Consider the following 17,223-nt stretch of genomic DNA (forward strand, 5'->3'; position numbering starts at 1 on the left):
CAAGGCTTTGAAAAGCAAAATGATGAAGTTATTACTTTACTTTAAAGCCTGACTGGTCCTTCATTACTTGCATATATTTGAGATTTGGAATAGTCCACCTTGAGGGAGGCTGCCTCCAAATAGTTTATTGGTTATTGAAAGTCTGTAATAAAGAACTTTATGTGTATATAGCACAAACTGAGAACAAAATCAGCCGTTGGACTTTTATGATTCCCTTTACTCAGTGACTGTTAGGTTTGGGGCATACATCTAAAATTATGAAGTCAAGAAAAAGAAGATGTTCCAAACATCATTTCTGGTGTTCTGGATTGTTTTATGTGAATAAACCCTAGTATTATGCCTTTGAATAATTATGCAGCCACAGCTGGGATTTATTCAGTTAATAAGCATTTATTAAGCTCATCTACATGGGATGCATTGCCCTTATTGCTGCATAAGCATAAAGAAACAAACAGTGGTGTCACTATCTCTGGCATGCCAAAATACAAAATACTCTGCTAATTTGACAATGACCTGGGAATTTTATATTTATCTCCATATTTGGTAGCAAAATAATATCATTTACATATTTTTTATTATAATGGTAATATGTGACTGAGGTAATGGTGGTGGTATGATTATAAATCTTACAACATGTCCTTCGCACACCTCCAAAAAAAAGAAAGAAAGAAAAATAAAACTATAAATACCCATGCTGTTTGGAGAAATACAAGAGGATATCCTTAATTCAACTTTCCTGTAAGTGAAAAAATAAATGGCACATTCCACTCAGGTGCTGGATGTGCTCCATCACATGTATTTATGGAGATCAAGAAGAACAACATTTTCAGAGTACTCAAATGTAATTGTGAACAAAGAATTTCATAAACAGCAAAATTATTTCTATCAAGATTACATGAAATGATTAAATATGCAAGAGCTCAAAAAAATATGCAAGAGCTCAAAGAGTTATGTGCCCATGATCCCTCTCTGAGGAATTGATTAGAAGATGAATTTCATCCAACCAAAGGACAATAGGGGCAATTACAACAAAAGGAGTGACAGTAGACATTTTATATACTTAATTCTAGGTTGAATGAAGACTAAAAGGAATGTATGGATGAGGGTGGAATAAAATACATTATGTGATGAATGTCATTTGTGTCTGATAGTATCCTGCAACAAAGAAGTGAAATAGGGGAATGGAAGTAGGGGAAGGAAAATTAACATATGTTTACTGATATTGGTACTAGCATTAGATATACCATTCAAGCATACCATTATAGTGCTTACTTCAGCAGCACATGTGCTAAAATTGAAATGATAGAGGGAAGATTAGCATGGTCTATGTAAAAGGATGACATGCAAATCCATGAAGTGTTCCTTATAAAAAAAGTATACCATTATAAGTCAACAAAAAATCTAGTAAAAGATTAAAAAAGAAAATAGAGACCTGTTGTCATTCAAAGGTAACCAATAGAACAAAAGTTCAGACTCACCTAAGCATCAAAACAAATTTAGTGAATAAAAAAGCAAAGAAACCTGTTATATAAGTAATTATCAAATGTAATGAAGTGCATATAATAGCTATATCAGACTAATGTAATAACTGAAACCAATATGTCACACCAATAAATATGGATAGATTAATTCATCTATTAAAAACATTTTTAATTTGCTTCACAAAGCAAGAAATGACTATATAGCTTATAACATCCACACTTAAATTTTTTTTTCCGAAAAGGTAAAAATGAAAAAAATGCACAAATGTGTATCAAGCAAATAGTAGCCATAATAAACCAAGAGTAGTTACGTTGATATCGAAGTGGATACAAAGCTAAAATTATTAAATGTGAAATTAAGGACACGATGTTTGGGTATAAGCCAATATTTATAATGGAAATATAAAAAGTATAAATAATAGTGAACCAATAATTCAGTAGCAATCTTTATAAAATAAAACTTAAAAAACAATGCAGGAAAACATAGAAACTCACTAATAACTGGAGTACCAAAAACCTTCTAGTTGAATAAACAAATTGACACTGAAATATACAGGGAAAAATATACATGCAAAGATGGACATAAAATCAATTTAAAAAAATCTTTGGAAAAGAATAAACCTAAAAGGGATTAAAATACAGTCCCCTTGTAATTAAAACAGCATGGTTTTGATGCATGAATTGACATGCTAACCAGGGAAATAGATGTCCAGAATTACACTAAAAAATATGAAAGTTTAGTGTGAGATAAGGATAGCATCTCATATCTTTTGGGAAGCAAAGTCTTTTTTAAATAACATTATTGGGATAATTGACTAGCCATTGACAAAGGATAAAATTAGATCCAAATCTCATACCATTATACAAGGATAAACATCAGAGGTCAAGGCTCTAAATTTGAAAACATACCATACAAGCCTTAGAAGAAAACGTAGGTGAAGCCCTTGTTAGTCTGTGTAGAAATGCTTTCTAACTACAAGTAAAAATGTAGATACATAAAAGAAAAGATCAACAATTTTTACTTAATAGAAATAAAATGCATGCCAAAATGCCATTAAAAAAGTAAGAGAAAATAGATATTAAGAGGCTGAAAAAAACGAAGCTGCAAATTGGAAGGAAACATTTGCAGATAACGTTTTGAAAAAGATTTTTTTTTATCCAGATTATATAAGGAACTCTCAAATGTCACAAGTAAGAAAACAAATGACCCAATTAGAATCAGGGGCTTGAGATACTTCATCAAATAGGATATACAGAAAGCAATTAGCATATGAAACAAGTTCAATAATACTCCGAGCTATTAGGGAAAAACAAATTAAAAACATAATGAGATCTATTCCACACCTATTAGAATGGTTAAAATAAAAAATGCTAGTAATACCCAGTGTGGGTGAGGGTGCAGAGCAAATGGGCCTTGCTTAAATTGGTGGTGGGGATGAAAAATGGTACAGCTACTTTGGACGATGTTGTGGCAGTTTTGTATATAGCTAAACTTACACTAATTGTATTTTTCAGAATTTCTGCTTACATGCATTTGGTCTAGAAAAATGAAAGCCTATGTTTACACAAACAACTTTGCCCAAGTGTTTATAGCTGCTCTTTTCATAATCGCCAAAACCTGCAAACAACACAGATGTTCTTCAGTGGGTGAATGGATCAATAAACCCTGGCACACCCATATAACAGGATACTAATCAGAAATAAAAATGAATAAATTTGATGTACATAAATAATTTTGATAAATTTTAAAGATAGTACACTGAATGATAGAAGCTAGCTTCAAATTGCTAAAAATTATATTTGCATTGATAGGACATCCTCACAAAACCAAACTGCAGTTAAGGGACAAGAGATCAGTGGTTGCCAGGGTTAGAGATGGGAGAGGTTGGGACCAAAGAGATAGCACAAAAAAAGAAAAAATGTAACACCAGGGAGATTTGAGGCTGAACTATATTATAGTAATGTTTATACAAATCTATACATATATTAAAATCAAAGAATTATACATAAAAAATCTTAATTAGTAAAATTAAATGTGTTAATATAGTAAATTAAATTAAAAATTAAAATGTGTATTAATATAAAAAAGTGGAAAAATACTTAAAAGTTTTGAAAAAAAATCTTCAGAAAGTAAAATGGAGTGAATTCCAAGGAATATATTGTTCAGTGAAAAAGGCAGTGTGTAAAAGAACATCTTCAATATAGCACTCTTTATAGAAAAAGAAAATTTTAAAACATTGACAATCATTTATTTGTGTGAGAAAAAGCACAAGAAGGATAAACCAGAAGCTAAGTAATTATTTCTTTCTGTGGGATGAACAATGGGATATACTGGAATGACGCTCTTTGTACAGTTTGGCCATTTGGAATAGTGTTACTATTTCATGTCCTCATAAGATGCCTAACTAAAATCAACGATGGTAAAAGTTTTTAAATGGCATATATCAGATGCAAATATCTTCTCCCATTCTGTCAGTTGTCTTTTGACTTTGTTTACTGTTTCCTTTGCTGTGCAAAAGCTTTTGATCTTGATGAAATCCCAAGAGTTCATTTTTGCCCTTGCTTCCCTTGCCTTTGGCGAAGTTCCTAGGAAGATGTTGCTGCGGCTGAGATGGAAGAGGCTGCTGCCTGTGTTCTCCTCAAGGATTTTGATACTGAAAGTATAGAAGAATATAGTACATCTGAGAACTATTAAGGTATGTTCTCTGCTGCTTTAGTGAGCTCCTCTTTTCCCAGTAACTTATAGATGATTGCTTTCGTATCTGCAGAAGAGAAAACCTGTAATATTCTAAATAATGCCAGTAACAGCCCTTATCTATACCAATCAAACAGCAATCTTAGAACTCTCCACTCAGCCCTTTAAAGTTAATAAAGTACCCTGAAAATTTCTCTGCTCAGCCCTTTGAAGTTAATAAAGTACCCTGAAAATTGCTGGGCTAAGTGGTTGACTACCAAAGGAGAGAATACCAAATACTATAATTTATTTGTTTTAGTACAGATTTTGTAGCCACATTCCCCACAATGTATCAGATATCATGCTTTGTAAGGAAAGGTATTATGCAACTTTTTGCTCTACACTGAAGCATTTACAAAAGAACATAAACAAGAAATAAAATTTGATATGATATCTTTAAACTCAGAAAAAAAAACAATAATTAAAATACCTCTGGTATTTCTAGAGCACCTGGTGGGCTTAATCAGTTAAGTGTCTGACTCTTAGTTTCAGCTCAGGTCATGATCTCGGGATCCTGGGATTGAGCCCAGCGTGGGGCTCCATTCTCACTGCTGATTTTCCTTGTCTCTGTTCTTCTGCCCCTCATTCTGTTCTCTCTCTTTCTGTCTCTCTTAAAAGAATAACTAAAATCTTTAGTTATTAAAGATTATTAGTTAAAAATTATTTTAGTTAATTATTAAATATATTTAATATAATTATTAAATTATTATTAGTTAAAAAAAACAACCTGGTATGTTTCAATGTGACTATTAACAATATTAATTGAATTATTTGTATAATTTTTCTATGTGAAGCTTATTTTTGTTTTTTATAATCAATTCTCTGGATAAACCTTATTCTCTAGTTTTTGCTCATTTTTATTCCTATTAAAAGATATCTAGTTAATAAAGCATAATACATTGTATGATCCAATGGAAATAAATGTTAAATTATGGAGATACTTTATTCAAACTTCCAAAGATTAGCCAATCAATTAATTATGTTAAATATAAAATTTATTCCTCCTCATGCCCCTTTCTAAGTATAAGCATATCATTAAATTCTGAGGAATTTTCTCTGTCCTTATAGTTAAAGACCTGGAAGATATGCTATACATAAATAAATAAATAAATAACCAAAAAAAGCCTCCTCAGCTATTGTTCTATTAAATTATAGGGGCACCTGGGTGGCTTAGTGGGTTAAGGCCTCTGCTTTCGGCTCAGGTCCGTGATCCCAAGGTCCTGGGATCGAGCCCCACATCGGGCTCTCTGCTCTGTGGGGAGCCTGCTTCCTCCTCTCTCTCTGCCTGCCTCTCTGCCTGCTTGTGATCTCTGTCTGTCAAATAAATTAATTAAATAATTTTAAAAAATTATAATTAAAAACGAGGTCCAAGGCTCTGAGTTTTAAAAGCTCCTTAGAGAGAGGAAACAATAATTACAGAGTGAGGCAAATATAATTTTGGCATTTAATAATAAGAATAAAAATAAAAATTAGAGTGATGTTTGACCCTTAGGACATGTTTAAGGGCTTTTAGTCATTAAAAAAACAAATGCTAGCAATGAAAAACAAACAAGGAAATCTTTACCTAGCATCAAAAAGTTAGGAAAATCTTCAACTGAAGAAATTTTAAATTGGATTTTTAAGATATCAAAGATTTGTGAGATTTTTTTTTCATTCATCTTTCATACCTAATTTGGAAATGTATATCCAACATAGATTACATTAATCAGGGGACTTTTTTGTGTGAACATTAAGGGGTGTTGTCAGGTCATTAGCGTCTCAGGAGCTCTGGACCCAATAGGATCTTGGTCACAGCCTCACCTCCATATTAGAATGTCTTAAGTTGTTCCAGACTTCTTAAGCATTGGCTGTCATGCAAAATTAATTCTAACACTTTTTAACTCAAATTTCATGTATGTCTGCAACTTTGAATGACATTGTTATTTAAGGACACGTCTTTTCACCCCTTCCATTTAACCTTGTGCTTTTTCTGGTTTTTGAGTTTCCTTCCATTCAGTCATAGTGCCGTAATTTATTCCCATTTTGAAATCTAATTGTTACATTTCTTTTTTTTTTAAGATTTTTATTTATTTATTTGACAGAGAGAGATCTCAAGTAGGCAGAGAGGCAAGCAGAGAGAAAGAGGGGAGCAGGCTCCCAGCTGAGCAGAGAGCCTGATGCTGGGCTAGATCCCAGGACCCTGAGATCATGACCTGAGCCAAAGGCAGAGGATAAACCCACTGAGCCACCCAGGTGTCCTAATTGCAACATTTCTGAAGATATTTTTCTTTCTGATTTTTTTCATGCCTGCTTTTAATGCTTGCCCTTTTTTGTGGCACAGTTAGTTGAAGTTCCTCTCCATTATATCTTTTCATTTATCTAAAAAGTATTTTGTAGTTTATTTTAAAAATGCATTGAATACTGTATTTGGTCTCTTCTGAACTCTCTTGAGTTTCAAAAGAGAATTAATCCATTTCAAGTAGAAGACACTAATTACTTTGCTTATCTAATGTGCAGATTCTATTTATATACACAAATGTAGGATTCAATTACCATAATATTTTATTGAGTGCTATCCAGTTTATTAGAGTTATATGTTAGCTAATCCTTCTATATTATTTGGAGTTCTTCTATTCTGTATGCTCTTTTAGGGACTCTAAATAACTTTCTTGAATTCAAGATACATTTTACACAAAAAGTTCCACTCAATAGCTGATTTAAAGAGATTCAGGTAAAATAAATGAATGGCTTAAATTGCTTAAATTATAGGAATTTTTAAGGTTGATCTCTATAGTATGTGTTTACTGCATAAGCTGCACAACATCCAACACTGCCCACATTTACTTGTAAATTGTAGATGATAATCACAGATTATCAGACTCATGTTTATGAGCACAGAAAGGTTCTACAAATATTGGGGAGATTCAGTTTCATCATCTAGTTCTGGATTACTAAACAGAAAGTATTTAATACACTTTTGTTTAGAAAGTGATTAATATGTTTATTTTAGCTTCACGAAGTATCAAAACCAAAGGAATTTCTGCTTAATTTTTAAAGAAACCAGGATTTTCACTTTAATTCATATAGCTCATTGAAATTTTTTATATTCCTTTATTTATTCATTTATTCATTCAACAAACAGTAAATAGTCTTAAGTATTAAATCTTTGTTAAACCCACCTTGTATTTCTGAACACTTTGCAAGAAAGATCCATGGTTTTGCATTCAGAGTATCAAACTTACACATTATTAACATAAAACAGCATAGTGCCCTTGAGCTTTAAGGGTTCTAAGCAGTGGGTAAAAATATCTTTAGTATGGTGAAGTTTTCTGTTTGTTGTCAATTCCACTGAGTACCACAGATTTGCAGGACCAAGTGTATCTACAGAATAAGGAGAGTTTGGTTAATTCTGTGGTGGATGGAAGGTTCCTGTGAGTTCTGAGTATCCTTAGGCTATCTGAGAAGATGCTTTGCCAACATTGTTCTCTGATAGAATTCCTATTATATAGAATATGAGAGAGGCATATTAGTGTGACAAAACACATCTAGATATATTTATTTTATTAACAAAGTTTCATTTTGTCAAAATATCTGTTCCACAATTCATTCAATGGACACTGCCCTCATGAAGTTAACAATTTAGGCATTTGCGCCAGACCAAAACTTATATCTCCTATTTTCATCTATTTAGCATTCTTCTTCTTTCTGACTAAAAAAAACCCATGTGATTAGGTGGTCTGTATTTTTTCCTATCTTGTCCACATAAGAGATGCACCCACAATTCACTCCTGCTTAACCAGGATCATTATACATCTGCCTTGACTCAGGAATTGTTAACTCAGAGATGGAAACATAACCCAAATCTGGAAAATCAGTTTCCTCTCCAAGAATGTCATGATATTGTGAAGAAACATACACTTTTAACTCTTTTCTGCAGTCACTAAGTATTAAGAAAATGTGAACCAAGAACTGCAGTTAACAACCTTTGACGACATGTGGGAAGAGACTACATGAAAAATCAAATTATCAAAATAAACTAAGAGACAAAGCAGGGTTCAGACCCATTGTTTATGATATTAAATCTAGCCATTTCTGAAGTTACAGAGTATATGTGGACTTCCTGTTGTGTCAACCAATAAATTCCCACATGAGATTAAACTAGTTTAGGTTAAACAAAATGGTTCACGTATTTATCTAAGGTAATATTTTCTGATTACAACATAAGTCATACTTGTAAAAAAAATTCCAAAATGCAGTATAACAGAAAAATATTGGTTCTTCAAAATAAGCAATGGTGTGTGTGTGTGTGTGTGTGTGTGTGTGCACGCGTGGGCACATGCGGGCACGAGCATGTAAAAGACAGGGTGGGGCAGGGTGAGAGAGAGAGTTGGTATTCTGTAGCAATAAATTCACTCAGAATAGTTGAGGTTTAAAATTAAATAACAATTACAGAGTATTATTTATATAAAACATATAACATTGTATATTACATACAGGATATGTTCTATATATATATGTATATTGGAGAGATATATATCAATAAAATGTAGCCATAATTAAAGTCAAGAATACCAAAGATTTAGTGAAAAAAGGAGCTAAGTGTCTTATTTTAGATATGAAATTTTTACTAATATAGATTTTTAATGTTAATGCTGGATGTTGAATTAAAATGCCTCCAAAATAACTGCTTTATTTTCTTGAAATGTACAGGGAAAATATGTGTTTCCTCAGGCAAGCTGTTTATTTTATATCAAAAATAAGATAAAGGACTTCCATAAATGTTTACTTAAGAGGTCAATAATTTAAACTTACAACATGATAGAAGGTAATATGTTTACTAATCATAACTGCAGGAATATTAATCAAATGTGAAGAAATAAAAAAAATTAGTGACAACCATATGGTATGTTGAGAACAAGTTTTCCAACTGTTGGTGGGAGGGGGACATTGCTTCTAAGAGAAACAACATAATTAAAAGTGAGAAGAATGTCCTACTACAGAAAGCAGTCTCTAATAACAAACAGCGTCCAATGTAATTGCAGGAAAGAATTAAGAAATAATTAAAGATAAATGTACTCTGCAGAGAGATATGGAGAATAATACATCATTTTAGTAAATGTCACTTAGAAAGCAGACATAGAAAACTCCAAAACAGAATGTATAAATGTTAGCAATTGAGAAAAAAATCACACAATATCATACGCATTTTGTAGAAACAGCACAAAATACTAGAAAGAAAACTAAGCCATCCTGATAAGGAATAACTGAAACTGCCATGTAACTATTTTTTTTTAATCTTTGAAGAATTAATAAAGGAAATCTAACAATTATATTTAATAGATAATTTTAAATGCAGGAAAATGCTGATCATTTTCAAGATTTAATGTTGAATAAAAGTGCATTTGATACATATCACAGGACTGTGAAACTTCTGTCCTTTCCAGAGTATGATTTTATGTGGAGTGAATTATAATGAAGATAGTGTTATATTTCTAAGTATAAATATTGTATACTGTGTATATCTGTTTTGGCAGATTAATATTGCTAATTCTCTAAAAATACCTTGCAATATGACCTTTATATCATGTGATAATTACTATATGACTGTTGTGATAGAGAATCTACCTAATAGAATGACAAACAGAGAGAGGTATGCTCTGGTGTCTGGTAGAGACAAGGGATGGTGGTAAATATCATACAATGCAATGAACAGCCCCTTATCTTTTTTTAAGATTTTATTTATTTATTTGAGACAGAGAGAGTGAGAAAGAGAACACAGAAGCAGAGAAAGGGACAGAGAGAGAGGGAGAAGCAGGCTCCCCACTGAACAGGGAGCCCAATGCAGGGCTTGATCCCAAGACCCTGAGATCATGATCTGAGCTGAAGGCAGCTGCTTAACCAACTGAGCCACCCAGGCGCCCCAGTAAATAAAAAACTTAAAATAAAAAACTGTGTGGTCCAAAATGCCAAGGTTTAGAAATGTTACTATAGATGATGAAGCAGACATTGAAAACTTATATGCCTACGGTCATTAACAAGTAACAGCAAACTAATAGTTTATGGGAAATTGAATTGTTTATGGGAATTTGAATTTTGAAAAAGTACTTTAAAATGTCGAAATTAATATTTATACTTCTTTTTCCTTTAACTCCTTTCACTTCTCTCTGAAATTGTAGTTCAATAAATAGTATTTTTAGTTATACCTAGAAAATTAATTCCTTCAATTTTCTTCTGAATTAGACTCCATAAATTATTTCTGTTGGTAATAGCAAATATTTGAAGACTCTTCTCTCCATGGCTTGATACAAGTACTGCTTAAGCATAGCATGTGTTTTTAATTATGTTTCATGTGGCAGTACTGTCATCCCGATCTAAGAGTACATGATCTTTAGAAATACTTTAAGTTAGGTATACTATTACTTTTCTTACCTATTACTATTTTATTAATTTATATTTTGATATCTTCTGTACTAGGATTGCTTTTTTGATTTAATATCACAGTGTATATCACATTTCACATAATTTGTGTTCACAGATTTTTTTTTCTCCCACAGTAAACTAATAGTATATTAAGGACATGAGCCATCTGTCAAACCTTACATTTATTTCAAGTTTGTTAAATTCTGCAGAACTTTCTTATATTTATTTTTCATTAGTAATTGTTACTCAGAATAAGTGCCAATATGTAGGTTCTGGATGAACCCCAATAGCTGGAGATTGATACTGAGTTCATGGGACTTGGCCCTGAACTGACTTTTGTCTGGAGGATTCAACACTGAGGGACAGACACAAATCGCTCTCCAGTGTAAAACAGTGTTAAATATTGGCCATACAATGAAAGGGCTCTGTCTACACTTGTCAGATATTCCTACAAAATATTGGGACTTTATAAAGAAATGTTCAAATTGACATAATTTGAAATGGTGTGTTTAGTCAGATAGTAAGCCTGTGCTGTAGTGGAGGAATATCAGTGTAGTGCAGTATATCAGTGAAAGGGATCTTGAACTGATAAAGTTCTGTTGCCTATGTTAAATTTCAAAAAATAGTCCTTATTTTTTGTTAGGATTGTATGAATAATGGAAGTTTATTATATAATAAATTAAAATAATTACATTTGTTTATATATTCCTATCAAACATTTATTTACTTGCAAAAAATGGAGGGCAAACTGAATACATTAATTTAATCCTCATAATTCATGTATGATGATTATATCATAATTCATTATGATAGGAAGCTGCTTTTGTTCACTCATTATTTCACAAAATATATTTCAATGGCTACATAATACTCACTGTAGTTCAGTTATATTAATGTACTATCATTATTTAAACTTAACTTCATTATTAGGTATTTATATTACTTCCAGGTATTTTCTCTTAAAGTTCTGTAAATATTTTTATTCAAAAGATTTTCTTCTCTTTTTTAAACTTACAGAAGCTGGAATTCCTGGGTAAATATTTTTAAACTAATGTATATTTTCCCAGCATATATTTTCAATATATATATAAGCAATATATTCCTATTGGATATAAATTGAAAGTATGATATTTAATATATAATTGATATTCTCAGAAGCAATATTAAATAAAGAATTCTTCATCAGTGGATCATCCACTGATCCAAATGAGACTTAAGTACAAAAGTCTAATAAATTCATACACCATTATCATGCTATTTAATTAATATAGTTTTTTAAAATCAGGGTTTTTGTTTGTTTGTTTTTAAAGATTTTTATTTATTTATTTGACAGATCACAAGTAGGCAGAGAGGCAGGCAGAGAGAGAGGAGGAAGCAGGCTCCCCACCGAGCATAGAGCCCCATGCGGGGCTTGATCCCAGGACCCTGGGATCATGACCTGAGTCAAAGGCAGAGGCTTTAACCCACTGAGCCACCCAGGTGCCCCTAAAATCAGGTTTTTATATCTTAAAATACTTCTCCTTCCTTATTATCTTTATTTTTCAAAAATTTCTTCATAATTCTAACACAGTTTTGGGTCAAATGACAGATGGTTATCTTTATCAGGTTCTTCTATAAATAGAAATTGGGTTTTTTTTTTGTTGTTTTTAAAAAAAATTTTTTAAAGACTTTATTTATTTATTTGACAGACAGAGATCACAAGTAGGCAGAGAGGCAGGCAGAGAGACAGGTGGAAGCAGGCTCCCTCCTGAGCAGAGAGCCCAATGCAGGGCTTGAGCCCACAACCCTGGGATCATCACCTGAGCTGAAGAAGGCAGAGGCTTTAACCCACTGAGCCACCCAGGCGCCCCTAGAAATTGGGTTTTAATTGAGTTTGCATTAGTCTACAATTGAGGGAAATGTTTATCTTTACAATGTTTTTCCCAGCTGGGAATATTTATTCAATAAATTATTCCTAATGTACCACGGTAAAATTTTATATGATCCCTTACATAGGGTATGCATTTCTTACAATTATTTACTAGATAACATTATTATGAATTTACTTTATGCTAGTCCTTGTTCTTAAATGTAACACATTTAATCATCAGTATAGCTCCTTGGTGGGTATGTTATTACTATCTCATTTTACTGCTTTGAAAACAGAGACACTGAGAGATTTATGAAACAATTTCAGGTCATGGAACTGTAGTGTGATGATAGATATTTTTTAATAGAAGTGCTACCATATATGTCCTATATTATCTGTGATATCTATTTATAAATTTATTATATGTAAATGTATATATAAATATGTTCCAATGTTTTAGTTATTTGGAGTTTAATATGAGGAGATACATATACACATGCACACAGACATATTCACACAGAAACATGCTTTCAATTGATTGTTATCGGTATGTAAGAAAACTGTGTTGTTATCTTGTATACCACTGTTAACAGTTTAAATTGTGTCTTTAAAAATATATGTTATTCTAATGCCTAGAACCTGTGAATAGGACCTTATTTGTGATCTTTGCAGATGTTTCACATAAGAGTTGCCTAAATATACTAATATCAAATGAAATAATTAGCGCTAATACAAGAATTACATGGCTGTATGGATTTCCTAGGGCTGTCATAGCAAATACCACAAACTTGGTGGCTTAAAATAAGGGAAGTATATTCTATCAAGGTCCTGGAGGCTGAAAGTTCAAACAAAGGCCTGGGTAGTCTGTGCCTCCTTTAAAATCTCTCAGGAAGGATCCTTTCTTGCCTTTAGCAGCTCTGATAGCCTCGGGGGTTCCTTGGCTTTTGGCCAACTCCAGTCTTCCTCTGTGCTGTGTTTCTATGTCTTCATGTGTCATTCTCTTCCCTGTGTCTGCTCTCTCTTCTTATAAGGGCACCAGTCATTGGATTAGGATCCCTAAGCTTCATCTTAACTTCATTACAGGTAAAATTTATTCTCTTTTAATATATGTGTCTGAGTGTATTAACTAACACTTCAACTGCAAATTTTGATCATACAGTGATATACTTCCTTGGTCTTCACTATAATGAGACTCACTTAGGGTTGCACACGTTGCTCATTTGCTTTATTATTACTTTTAGAACTTGTTAAAAGAGTAGTGTCATATTACAGATCATATAAATTCTGATAACATTTTAAATTTGATCAGGGCTATTTTAGTATCTATTGCAAAATGATAATAAATTTTTCCTCTTTATATTAGTTATGTTCATGTCTATAATATCAATAGATTTTTATTGGCTGTTATAATGCATAATTTTATTTACTAGATTTACTAGATTTTATATATGCTTTCCACAACTTTATCCAATAATTGCCTTTTTTAAAAAATAGATTTTACTGTTCAGAATTATTTTAGCATTATAATAAATTATATAAATTATAATAAATTAAGTAGATAATATAGAGAGTTACCATATACCCTAAACTTATTTGTCCTACTATTAACATATTAGTATGGTGCCTTTGTTAAAATTAATGAGCTGATACTGATACATAATTATTAAAGTCCATATTTCATTCAGATTTCCTTAGTTTTGACCTAACATTATTTTGTATTCTAAATTTCATCTAAGATACCAGATTGCATTTAGTTGTCTTTTTAAGCTCATCTTGGCTGTAACAATTTCTCAGTTTCCATATTTTTTATGACTATGTCAATTTTGAGGAGTCGGTACTTTGTGGAATGCCCCTTCTTTGGCTTTGTCTGTTTTTCTCATGAGACTGAGGTTACGAGTTTTTGGAAAAAAAGATCATAAAGTTCCATTCTTATTACATTATATCAAGGGTTCATGTTATCTGCATGACTTATTACTATTAATGAGAACTTTGATCATCTGATAGAAATAGTGTTTGTCAGATTTCTACACGATGAGTTTACTCTGTTTTCCTGCTTTTCCATCCCTTACACTTTGGAAGAAAGGCAAAATGTGCAGTATGGTCCACTCTGATGTAAAGTTCCACATGTTTTGAGAAATACCAAGTGTCATAAAGCCATCTTTAAAGTGTCAAAACAGAGTAGTTTCACCACACTAAATAATTATTTGTACTTTACCAGTCGAACTCACCCATCCTTCTTCTCCTTAGCCATTTATAATCACTGACCTTTGAATTAGTTTTATAATTTTTCATATTGAAGAATGTCATGTAATTGAAATCATACAGTATGTAGGCTCTTTGGAAAAGCTTCTTTTGCTTAGCAATATACCTTTAGGATTTATCCATATCTTTTTTATTTTATTTTATTTTATTTTGTTTATTTGACAAAGAGAAATATCAAAGTAGGCAGTAGGTAGGGGAAGCAGGCTCCCTGCTGAGTAGGGAGCCTGATGCGGGGCTCGATCCCAGGGCCCTGAGATCATGACCCCAGCCGAAGGCAGAGGCTTAACCCACTGAGCCACCCAGGTGCACTATCCATATCTTCTTATGGATTGTTAACATTTCATTTTATCTCTGAATAATTTCCCTTCACCTGGTACATTCTGATTTCCACTAGCAAAAAAATAAGAGTTCCTGTTGCTCCACATCCTTACCAGCAATTTTATAGTCAAATTTGTGAATTTTAGCCATTCTAATAGGTGTGTAGTATTAATTTGCAATTCCCTAATCACATATGATATCACACACTTTTTCATATCTATATTTGTCACTTGTTATATAACAATGCAGTTGTTATATACTGTAGTTAGATCTCTGCCACCTACCCTACAAGATTTTTGCTGTGTCTTTGTTTCCTGCTTAGGAATATGATGTGCCTACATTCAGATTTTTTGCTATTTATCATTCTATTGTTTTCTTAGCTTCATAAATCAGTGGTTTGGATCCTGTCATTAATTGTGGAAAATTCTTAATCATTATTACTTCAAATATTTCTTCTGTTCTATTCTCTTCTTCTGATATCTCGATCACCATGTATGTTACATCTTTCGTCATGTCCCACAGTTCTTAGATACTTTGTTCTGGTTTCTTTCTTTCCTTCTTTTTTTTCCTTTGCATTTCAGTTTTTGAACTTTTCATGAACATATCTCCCACATCACTTATTTTTACCTCAGTCATGTCCAGTTTGCTGATAAGCCCATCAAAAGCATTCTTCATTTTTCTAAGTTTTTTAAAAAAATTTTTATTATTTTTATTATTAACATATAATGTATTATTTGCTTCAAGGGTACAGGTCTTTGATTCATCAGTCTTACGCAATACACAGCGCTCACCAGAACACATACCTTCCCCAGTGTCCATTACCCAGCCACCTCATTCTGTTTATTTGTACCATTTCCATTTGATTTTTGTCTTAGAATTTTTAACTCTCTGTTAATTTTACCTGTCTAGTGTCTTGTCTCCTTTCCCACTACAGTCCCTAACATATTAGTTGTAATTATGTATAATTCCCTTTGAGGGGACATGTGGATGACTCAGTCCATTGAACATCTGATTCTTGGTTTTGGCCCAGGTCATAATTCAGGGTTATAGATCAAACCCTACATCAGGCTCCACACTCAGCAGAAAGTCTGCTGGAGATTTTCTCTCTCCCTCTTCCTCTGCCCCTCTTCCTGTGTGCATATTTTCTCTCTCACTCTCTCTCTCTCTCTCTCTCTCTTCTAAATAAATAAATAAATCTTTAATATTCTCTGTGTGGTACTTACGATTACGATTCTAATGCTTGCTTTATTTCTTCAGACTGTAATTTTTCTTGCTTTATGATCTATCTTCTAATCTTTTCATTGACAGCCAAACATGATATGTCAGATAATAGACACTGAGATAACTAAATCTTTAGTGGAAGACTTTATGTTAATTTGCCTAGGAGTTAGGATAATGTTTAATGTTTTTGGTAGCTGTAAGGATCAGAAACTTCAAATAGTGTCCTTATTTTGGTTCCCCTGTTGTCTTTGGATTTCGCTAAGAACTCCCCCTTAAATACTCTTTGTGACTTAGGGCCTTTTTAGCTGTGATCTTCTGTTATTTTACTAGAAACATGTTGATGTGGTAATAAGGTGTGCAGGAGGAGAAGCATATACTCCTAATGATAAAATTTCAGTCCCTTCATGTTCCTGTTTCTGGCATGACTTTAACAAGTCTTTCTTGGTTTCTTTTCCTCCTCTTAGGTGAGAGAGGAAGCCAGAGTGACTGAAGTTATAAAAATGTTCTTCCTCTTAGGTTTAAGGAAGTTGTGTTCTTTTCCCCTGGAGAGTCAGTCTTTTCTATGGAGAATACCTTGGCTGTATTTTAAAGTGGTGATTTTTATTTCCCCTTGCCAGAGCTATCAAGAGATTTTTCTCTGATCTTCAGCATGAGAACATCCTAGTGTTTCTAGAAGTGAAATCCATGTATGTATGGGGCCCTCCTTCAGCTGGGCCCCCAGAAGTTTTTCACTCTGGCATTAGTTCACATTCAGCCACCAGCAGTTTGTCAAAATTAGCATTTGAATGTTCCTACTAGTATGGCTTCAGTGGCTTCTGCTCTGTGGAAGCTTATTTAATTTGTGATTATCTGAAGCTTATCTCTCTAGATCTGGGGATGGAAGTTTCCCTGTGTGATTCATTTATCTGATATATATAAGAAAGATGTTGGCAAGAGAAGTGGACAGGAGTGATGATCAA

The 17,223-nt window shown here is 32.7% G+C and overlaps 1 non-coding gene across 1 annotated transcript; it reads left to right on the forward strand.

Moving 5' to 3' along the window:
* Positions 1 to 1,264: 1,264 nt before the first annotated feature.
* LOC123390468 lies at positions 1,265 to 1,371 on the forward strand. Its single transcript, XR_006605057.1, has one exon. It is a non-coding gene; the product is annotated as a U6 spliceosomal RNA (small nuclear RNA).
* Positions 1,372 to 17,223: the final 15,852 nt, after the last annotated feature.

The sequence above is a fragment of the Mustela putorius genome, unplaced genomic scaffold (genome assembly GCF_011764305.1).
Source record: "Mustela putorius furo isolate JIRA1106 unplaced genomic scaffold, ASM1176430v1.1 tig00537350_pilon_pilon_pilon, whole genome shotgun sequence".
NCBI lineage: Eukaryota > Metazoa > Chordata > Mammalia > Carnivora > Mustelidae > Mustela > Mustela putorius.